The sequence below is a fragment of the Cibotium barometz genome, chromosome 8 (genome assembly GCF_041138505.1).
Source record: "Cibotium barometz isolate CiBa-2024 chromosome 8, ASM4113850v1, whole genome shotgun sequence".
In the NCBI taxonomy this organism is placed as follows: domain Eukaryota; kingdom Viridiplantae; phylum Streptophyta; class Polypodiopsida; order Cyatheales; family Cibotiaceae; genus Cibotium; species Cibotium barometz.
The window spans coordinates 45,487,350-45,497,486 of record NC_141053.1 but is presented as its reverse complement, the minus strand read 5'-3'; the positions used below and the strand labels follow the sequence as shown (position 1 = coordinate 45,497,486).

Sequence of the window (10,137 nt, the reverse complement as noted above, 5' to 3'; positions counted from 1 at the left end):
GTGATAATTTCCGCAATTTTCACCCAGCATGGCCAGCCAGGTTTGAAGAGGTGGTGTGATAATTTCCGCAATTTTCAACCCAGCATGGCCAACCAGCAGTAAGTAGGGGAGGGGGGAGAGGCGGATTCGTCTTACCCCATCCCCTTATTCATCACCATTGCCTGCTTCAGTCCCTGGAGCAGAAATGCAACCTTCATTCAGCCTAGAACAGCAGCAAGGAAGGAATCGTCAACTGGAGTAGGGTTGAAATCCACAGTCCGGTATAGGTACTTGCTGCCATGAGCCAGTGAGGAGAGAGAGAGAGAGGCAGTCGTTCAGAAAGGGAATGTACCACTCACTGCTGTGAGGCAAATGTATACTCACTCGCCCTGGTTGGGAGCCTGGAGGTCTCAAGCAGCAGCCAAACATAGGGCAAGCTCTGGCAGGCGGCCCACAAGGATGCCTGTGTTTTAATCGGGCACGGCCAAAGAGCAGGCCGCCCCCCGTTGTGATGCAGTTGAGCTGTGGATCTCCACTGACGCGTCTGCAGCTATCAATCAGTAAGCTCCAGTTTTTCTAGAGGGAGGATGCATCATTTCTAGTATTTGGTGCAAACCAGTACAACCAGAGCAACCAGGCAAGTAGCCTACCTAGTGCCATTAAAATGCATAGCATCTCTACTTCTGGCATCATTTCTAGTATTTGGTGCAAACCAGTACAACCAGAGCAACCAGGCAAGTAGCCTACCTAGTGCCATTAAAATGCATAGCATCTCTACTTCTGGCATCATTTCTAGTATTTGGTGCAACCTGGTTTGAAGCTAGAGAGTCCACAAGTGTGTCATCCATCCCGAACCCGCTGAAAGAGCCTCGAGGAGCAGCACATCTAAACGAGAAAGAAGAGGGCAGCAAGCCAGAGGACTAAGGTTCTTCTAGCCCTAGTTCTCAGTGCATCTCCATTCCAGTCAATCCGCTCTGCCATGGCTGTGGCCACCATAAGAAAATGAGGAGAGACCGCTGCTAAGCGACGAAGCACCTACCTGTCTGGGAGTTGGGGACCTTGCCTCTCTCAACTGTGCAATCAGACATGACAAGATGAGGCTGCAAGAGAGCTCACTCGATCTAAGGTGGTAAAGTGTGTTTCTGCCAGGGCCATGCGGCTGGCCATTCCTCTGCTTCTTCTTCTTCTAGGTCGATGTTGGTGAAGCTTTGGCTCCTTCTTGAGGATCCAAAAGACAGCCTTCGTCTCCTAGGACCCCCTGAGCCATCGATGGTGTGGTGCTGCCCATCCTTTCTCACAACCACCACATCGATGCTGTCTCAACCACGGCTTGTGCAGGCCTTCGTGCAATGAGGGCGTTGTCACGAAAGTGGACATACAAACCAGTGTGCTCATGTTGTGGCGGCCTGGTAGGCATCCAATCCAGGTCCATGGAGGTCCCCCATGTCCTTGACGACGGCCTGAACTAACCACCCATGGCGATGGCGCAGAACCTGCACAGTCAGGAGGACGACGAGAGCGACGGAAACAAACAAACAAACAGAGCGTTACCTCTCACCTGCGAGGGCCGAGCGAGCAGCGGAAGACACAGACGGAAACGTTCTTGTTTTTTGGACGTACGTTTGGGGAGCTCCTCTCCCTGGAGAGAGAAGCCCGCTGCAAAAATTGGGATACGGTGCTTGTGTTGGGCCGAGCACACGGTATTCTTTAGTAAAAGGCGAAAGAATAGTTCGCTTTGTGCTCAACCCGCACCTTCCATGTGAGGAAGGGGAACCAACCAGGAGCCTTTATGCCCTCCACGGGGACCTCCCTCTTGCGCTGGGGAACCAATGTGGGATAAGTGGTGCAAGGATGGTTAAGTAGACGCTTTTGTAGATCTTGGGAGCCATTTATTACTATAAAGCCTTTTTTGTTTTAGTAGTTTGCTAACACAACTGATAGAGAGAAGATCTCAAGGCCATGCATCGGCCCTAACATTAACTCAACCTTGAATTTCCAAGTTTGAAGTTTGAGCATGGGCTCATATGAGAGGCCTTCTATGCAAGAAGCTTGGCATGATGCGAATGCAAGGATGGTTAAGTAGCCTATCTTACTAGAACCAGTTATATAGAGTTAGGAAGTTAGACAATTTTGTGGATATCGGGATTCTCGCCAAGCCATTATAAAGCCTTTTTGTTTTAGTTTGCTAACTCAACTGGTAGGGAGAACTCAACCATGCATCAGCTTCAGCCTTCAATTGCTCTCCTCTTATATACTATCTTCGATGAAGCTTCTCTCGGAATGCCTCTTGTTTGTGAATCGAGCCTTCGGTTGCTCTCCTCTTATATATCATCTTAGCTTGGGCAATAAAAGGGTTTCTCTTAGAATTGAGGTTACAGTTTAGTGTCCTTAATATTTTCTCGCTTCCTTCTAATAATTACTCTTGTACAAGAGTTGCCAGCAATTATAGTTACGTAAATAAACCCTAAACCTTCATCATTATAATTACAATCATAGTAAAGGCTACCGCTCACATATGCATAAGGGTTGTTTGGGAACTCACCACATTAGTCCGCATGGAATGCGGCTAACCACAACGAGCTTATCTATCGCTTCCCTCGGCATTGTCATGCCGCCACTAAGGGCTCAATCACCCCAACAGTAGAGACCGAGCAGAGCTATATAGAGATTTACTCCACCTGCCTACTATGCCTCCTTATATGAATCTGATAAAAAGTTATGGGAAGCTGTGAGAAGCTCATTCATTATGTCTCCCTCTTATTCATATGCTCGGACTTTAAGTGCTTACACAAGTAGGCCACATATGCCTCCGTACGTATATGTGCCTCGTCATGCATCTGGTAAAGTAGAGCAAGTGCATCATTAGCCTACTTGGCAATATTACATGTGCCTCCTTACACACATGAGCCTCGTCACGCACCTCGTAAAGCAGAGCAAGTGCATCCCTAGCCTACTTGTTGGCAGTATTACATGAGCGAATAGGACGAACAATGTTCCTTTTTATGAAAAGTGCCACCAATGCATGTTCCTATACATCCTTGCCATCCCACCTCGCTTGTTCCACATTGAGAGGTGCAGAGACACATGCCACAATTATATTTGAACTAGTATCACCATTTGAATTACCTGTAATATCCTATGCTAGTGAGGTAGGGCATTCCCTGATGCTTGTAAACAACATTCGAAAGCCCTTTGGCAAATCAATACATGATACATCATTCGAAATCCCTTTGGAAAATCGATACATGCTGATGAAGTTGATGATAAGCTCAAGATGCAATGTCAATGATGACCATGTAACACTTATGACACATGCACACAATGGTTACACACCAACCTAAAATTGAACAAAGCTAATTCAAACTGACAATCCCCAAGGATGTCTATGGAAACTTACAACATGCGAACGGGACCCAAAACATGCCTACCAATGCTGGAACAATGAAGCATATTCAAGATAATAGTCATTGAGTTTACTCAACTGGTCATTGAAAATTGGGCGGGAACATCAATCACCCATTACATGGTACATTTTTGTTATTATCAAGTTGTTACAATCTATATGTATTTATAATCACTCGCGCAATTTCTTGTTTCCAGAATATTATTTACGCTCATGGATCACATTACTTAGAAAAGTATAGTTCCCTCGACATGTGGAGCACCCAACGGATGGAGAAGTCACATTATAGGGCAAAGAGAATCTATCTCAAGAACACTCGTCACAGTGGAGGGGTGACGTGAACAAATTACCTCATTGAAATGTTGGATTCGTTTTTTCGATACACAATGTGGAGCACCCAAGGGATGGAGAAGTCATATTATCATGCTACAATGGTTAGAAATGGCAAATTCTGGGTGAAACAACATTAAATTGTAAAGGACGTTAAATTTTTCTGGGTTTCACACTAAATTATCATTTTTGAAAATTTGACCTAATGTTCAAGTGCCTATAATAAGACTCTATGGCCTCATTTTTGTCATTTCACTTTCACTCTCCTCACTTTCTCACCCATGGCTCGAACTAAGAATCTGCACTTAGAGTACCTTCTCAACTTGCCAATGTTGCTGGTACTAGAAAGCATCCTCACGACCCTGATAGCATGGAATCGTCAACTGATAGCAGAGCGAGCAGGATCCTCCACCATGGGAAGGATAAAATATTCCACCTCCACGAGGGCAACGTGCTGAGAAGACCCTCCCTACTAATATGGGTCCCGTTCCCCAACACGAGAGGAACTCCAACAAGTAGGCGGAGGACATGGAGGGTCTACAAGTGAGGAGAGCGTGCGTGGTGTTTTGTATTTACAAGCACCTCCATGATAGCACCTCCACGACAGCAGGTAGTAGAACCTCCACCAGAACCTCGTCATGGCCGCCCCAAGGGACCTGATTGGAAGAAGGCTCCTCATCCTCCAAGGCCTCAGCAGGTAGTAGAACCTCCACCAGAACCTCGTCATGGCCGCCCCAAGGGACCTGATTGGAAGAAGGCTCCTCATCCTCCAAGGCCTTAGAACCCGAATATGCCTCTACGTGCACCAAGGAGGAGGAGGAAATATGGAGTCAAGGTACTCCAAGAGATACACAGATTTCAAAAATCTATGGATCTCCTTATTCCCGAGGCACTTTTCACACTTCTTGTAAAAGAAAACCTAGACTATTGTGTGCAAAGCCTTGCCTTGGGAGATTTACAAGAAGCCACTATAATGACGAGTTAGGGTTTCTCGTTGGGTTTTATACCAAAACCCTGGCCTGTGTACACACATCGACCAAACCCTAACGCCCATTAACCCCTGAACCCCGCTAGCACTAATACTACTCTCGAGACTCCGAAAGCTATTAACTTATGCAATGTCAGGACTATGGTCCTACGGAAGTCGAGCCCTAGCATACACACATCGACCAAACCCTAACGCCCATTAACCCCTGAACCCCGCTAGCACTAATACTACTCTCGAGACTCCGAAAGCTATTAACTTATGCTAGGGCTCGACTTCCGTAGGACCATAGTCCTGACAGCTCTACAGAAGCTTTTTTGGTGACCTTTTTTGAGGATGCAAACCTCTGTGCTATCCATGCCAAGAGGGTTACTATAATGACCAAGGATCTTAAATTAGCTAGACTTTTGCGTTGCCAAGACTTGTAATCAACAGTGGTGCTATGTAAGAATTTATTTTTATCGATATAAAGCTCAACTTTTTTTGTCTTGTCTCATTTTAAGGTTGTATAGTCATGGATTTTTGTTTGGAACACATTTTGAAATATGTAAGTTTGAAATATATTTTATTAATGTACCATGTATAAAATTGAACTAGATTGCACCAATTTTCACAGTAAGTTATAAAACACATGAGTGTAATTTTTTGTAAATTCTTCTAGAGAGTTTATAGATTTATAAAAAATATATATTCAATTGAATTGCAAAATTGAATTCTGAATTTGTAACAAAACTTTTCAGAAAATTGAGATTTTTTTTTCAAAGAATCCAAAACATTTTTTTAACCCTATGTAGGTCTTACAAGCCCTCCTCCAAGCCTCGAGGGGACTAGAATCCTATTTGGCCCTAGGTCGCGCCCCATGCTGGCCCGAGGCTTTTTGGGCCAATCCAGTCCCCCCTGAGGCCTGGGGGAGGGCTAAAGGTTCGTCTAGCCCCAGGTCGCCCTGTGCTAGCAGCCTGGGGCCTTCTAGGCCCATCCAGCCCCCTCGAGGCCTAGGGACGGGCTTGGAAGGCCTATATAGGCTTGGAAAAAATGTTTTGGTCTATTTAAACTTTTTTGGAATCAATTTCAAAAATAATTATAAAAATTTAGTAAATTAGGACAAACTCAACAACAAAATTGAACTCACTCGATTCAACTGCAAATTCATAATCAATAGCACAGTTAAAAAAATCACTTCATGTAAAATTCAACTACAAAAATATTGGCCCTTGAGGTTGTACCTTCAGCTTTTTCTACCTCTTCGTGTTGTCGAATAAGAACCAAGGCCAGAGTCTCCCAATCTACACAAACACATATGAACAAATATCATCAGAGTATGGATGGTTAAGAAAAATCAACTCAAAAATTAATGAGAAAAGAGCTAATACCTTTCGACATTCTATCTTGAAGCTTGCATTTTGTACTTCCTCAAATAATCGAGTAGTAGGTGTTCTCGAACGTCTACTATGCTCCATTATTTGCTAGCGTTAAAGGTTAATGGTGCCATTAGGTAGTTTGATTGGTAGTTCTATGGGTGAATTAGCACCCTCAGATGATTGCAATGGTATCCACTCCCCCTTTTTTTCATCCATCTCTTATAAAAGAATCAGATGCATAAATTTGAGCGTGCTTTCAAGTATTGAAGTGTGATACTTGAAATCACAACTCTGCAAGAATATACATCTCCCTTATGCACCCCTTCCACTATATCCCATGCATTTCCAAATAAACCATTCATATGCTCAGATTGCAATTTCTTGCAAATGAACATTGCTGGAGTGGCTTGTGGCAAGAGCTTACAAAACACGTGCATAAAAAGATGAATGGGAGCATACCACCTAAGACCTACTGAACAAGAGGGCTTTGTAAATTTTAAAGAGGATTGGATATCAATAATCATCTTTTGTTTGAAGGCATCTACACTTCATTTGTATGGGATTCGCCACTCATTACTACCTAATGAGGGAAATGGAAGCTTTTCAAGTCTTCCATATTCTTTAGGCCTCTAGAGGGAACTATGTAAGAGTGTGTGAAAAAGAATATTCTACTGCAAGAAGTGTCCTAGGGTTCTTGTTGGGAAATAAAACCTCACCTATGGTGGAATGGAAAGTATTGAAGGTCCCTGTTATGCTCTTCAATGGTTGTTCCTCTATGTAACTTGATGGGAATATATCTGCATACTTAAAATTACAAGGAAACTTGGTTTTTGCCATTTGAGGAGGAAGATGAATGTTTGAAGCCATGTAAATATGTTGAACCACTGCCACCATGCCTTCATTTTGAGTTTTCTTGAAAGCTAGCAATCTTCCCTTCCAATGATGTCAATCGTTAACCCTGAATCTCTCTCCAACCCACATACCTTACTCATTCCTAGAGTTGTTAAGAACATACTTAGAGATAAAATCACTAGGTCTCCTATTCAATGTTTCCATGGCTGAAAACTTGCTTACAAGAGGATAAAGTGAGTTAAGTGGGATTAGAGGAGGAATAGGGAGGTTAGAAGGCTGCTAGAAGATTAGACAAGAGGATAAAGTGAGTTAAGTGGGATTAGAGGAGGAATAGGGAGGTTAGAAGGCTGCTAGAAGATTAGACAAGAGCTTAGAGAGCCATTAAACCACTTGCAGCAAGATTTACAAGTGGTTAGAGAGGGATTAAAGAGATTATAGCAAGACTAGGAGAGATATGGAAGCTTGCAAGAGGATTAGAAACTTGTTGCAAGATTAAGGAGAGATTAAAGACACATAGAGGATTAGAGAGAGATTACAAGCTTACAACAAAGATTAGAAAGAGATTAGAAGGCTGCAAGAAGCAAGATTAGAGAGGTTATAACAAGATTAGAAAGAGATTAGAAGGCTGCAAGAAGCAAGATTAGAGAGGTTATAACAAGATTAGTAGAGATATGGAAGCTTGCAAGAGGGTTTAAAACTTGTTGCAAGATTAAGGAGAGATTAAAGACACACAAGAGGATTGAAAAGAGATTACAAGCTTAGAGCAAAGATTAGAAGGTTGTAGACAAGATTACAGAGGGATTAGAGAGCTCTAGGACTAATGGTTTACATGTGTAATTAGTTTAAGAGCATAAAAAGGGGCTAGAAAGCTTGGAGCATCCTTTTTTCACTATAGAATAATATGGAAGCACTTTTCTGGGAATAAAATCACATTTTTGGAAGGAAACGGATTTTTTTTAATTTTTAGGGTTACTTTTTGCCTGTGCAAATCTAGTGGGGCCCAAGGGAGGTGAAGTCACACTAGTGGGCGCTAGATAAAAAAGGTGATGTGATTGGGGTTACTAGGGGGACAAGCCTAAAGTATATCAATAAATACCCCTACTTTAGGTCCTAAAGCTAGTGGATAGAATGTGCACTCCCCCCCTCCCATTGGTCCAAACTTGATTAAGATGTCATTAAAATTAATCCTAAAGGGCCATTTTGTAGTCCATATTTTCCCTAATGAAGTGAAGTGACATGATAAGGGAAAAAGTGACCTAAAGTATATCAATAAATACCCCTACTTTAGGTCCTAAAGTTAGTGGATAGAATGTGCACTCCCCCCTCCCATTGGTCCAAAATTGATTAAAATGTCATTAAAATTAATCCTAAAGGGCCATTTTGTAGTCCATATTTTCCCTAATGAAGTGAAGTGACATGATAAGGGAAAAAGTGCCTTGGTCCATTATTCGGCTATACCCACACATCACTACTATATAAATAGCTACAAATGCCCCCTGTAGTGATGATGTGAGCATGTAGAGGGATCATGTGGCTAATCAAATCCCAAAATGGAAATAAGCCCAAAGATTTACAAAATAAACTTCTCTCGCGTGAGAGAGTCTTCATAAAAATATGTTTGTAACGTTATCATGTGTAGAGACATAGCCGGGCTAATCTCTCGTGCAACATGAGCCTCTCCCCAACATTGTTGTATATGTAGAGACGTAAGCTAGGCTAATCTCTCTTGCAACATAAGCCTCTCCCTCACATAATGATAATGCACCTCAATGTGCTAGAGACTGAGCTTAGCACCCATCTGTACTGGCATAATAACTTACAGTATTCTCTTTATGGTACCAGAGCTCCAATTTATATGAGAGCTATGGAGGCAAGAACAAGGCTAGCAAGGAAGCAGTACACAAGTAATGGTATTTCCATCTCTTTCCCTCTTTGATTTTGGAGCAACATCTTCGGTAGGTGTGTGAGAGCTATGGGTAAATGGAAAGTCATTGTCTCAAATTGAGGCATCCTCTTGTGGGTGAAAGAAGAAGACCATATTGTGTGTAGTCAACTACATGACTTGAGTTTGTGCACGTTTCGATGCAATTTGAGCACATTTCAGGCATGGTTTGGCTCTATAAGATGCCACTCTATGAAAGTGTCGACTTTGAGTGTATATGCCCAATGTCTTGTCGAAGTAAAGTTGTAACAGAAATTTGGTCGCATGATAATCTGTGTAGAGTCTCTAAGTGTTGCAAGTATTTGTGGATGTACGTTTATGTGACATACAGTGACATTATAACAAGTTTACAGCACCACTGTTGAAGGTTACAAATTTGCTGTAAGTTTAGATGCTTTTTTGCAAGCACAATTTGGTAAGTTTCTACAAGGAAAGATGTTTGACAGTCTATCACACATTGTGAGCAAGAAGCTAGACAAGAATAACTTCTAGGCATGAAAGTTTAGGATAACCAATTTCCTTAGGGGCAAAGGATATCAGGAGTTCATCATTAGGTGAGGAAAAGGAGCTAGAGATTGCTAAAGAAAATCCAACCTCGTAGAGCAAGTGTAGGCATAAAGAGCATGGTATGAAAGAGCCAAAAAAGTTTTGTACTAGTTATTTGTCAATGTGATAGATTCTATGATTATGCATATACAGGAAGCACGAACACCCAAGCTCAGAAGATATAGCTAATGCAAGAGAGCTGCATTATGTGACTAGAGGAAAGATGAGGATAAATGATTACTTAGGGAAGAGTAAAGGGCTTATAGATACCCTTGCTTGGACCACACATGGAGGAGGTAGAATTTACTCTTGCACACTCTATTGTGACATTATGGATATGGCATGACATTGTGGGCTCCAAGATTAGTGCAGATGGTTATGGAAAGTGGGGTAGCTACATAGCCATCTTTAGTTCATCTTTATGGCCGATGAGCTAGAAATTACAACTATGTAACAATTTTTAGTTTATCTATGGGGTGGCACTGACTATGATTATGGACCTACGTGGTCATGCCATGGTTTGCTGCCCCACATATACATGCCTAAATAGATACACATCCAAGCCCTTTCTCTATACAATTCATCAGCCACCATCACTGAGTTTACTCCCTATCTTCTACCAGCATATAGCCTCCACATATACATGCCTAAATAGATACACAACTAGCCCCTTTCTCTATCCAATTCATCAGCCCATCACCTATGAGTTTACTGCCTATCTTCTACTAGAATATAGCCTCCA

General features: G+C 42.4%; 1 non-coding gene across 1 annotated transcript; it reads right to left on the bottom strand.

Moving 5' to 3' along the window:
• Window positions 1–1,610: 1,610 nt before the first annotated feature.
• LOC147636328 (U5 spliceosomal RNA) lies at window positions 1,611–1,733 on the bottom strand. The gene has a single exon (XR_015266571.1). It is a non-coding gene; the product is annotated as a U5 spliceosomal RNA (small nuclear RNA).
• Between the last annotated feature and the right edge of the window lie 8,404 nt (window positions 1,734–10,137).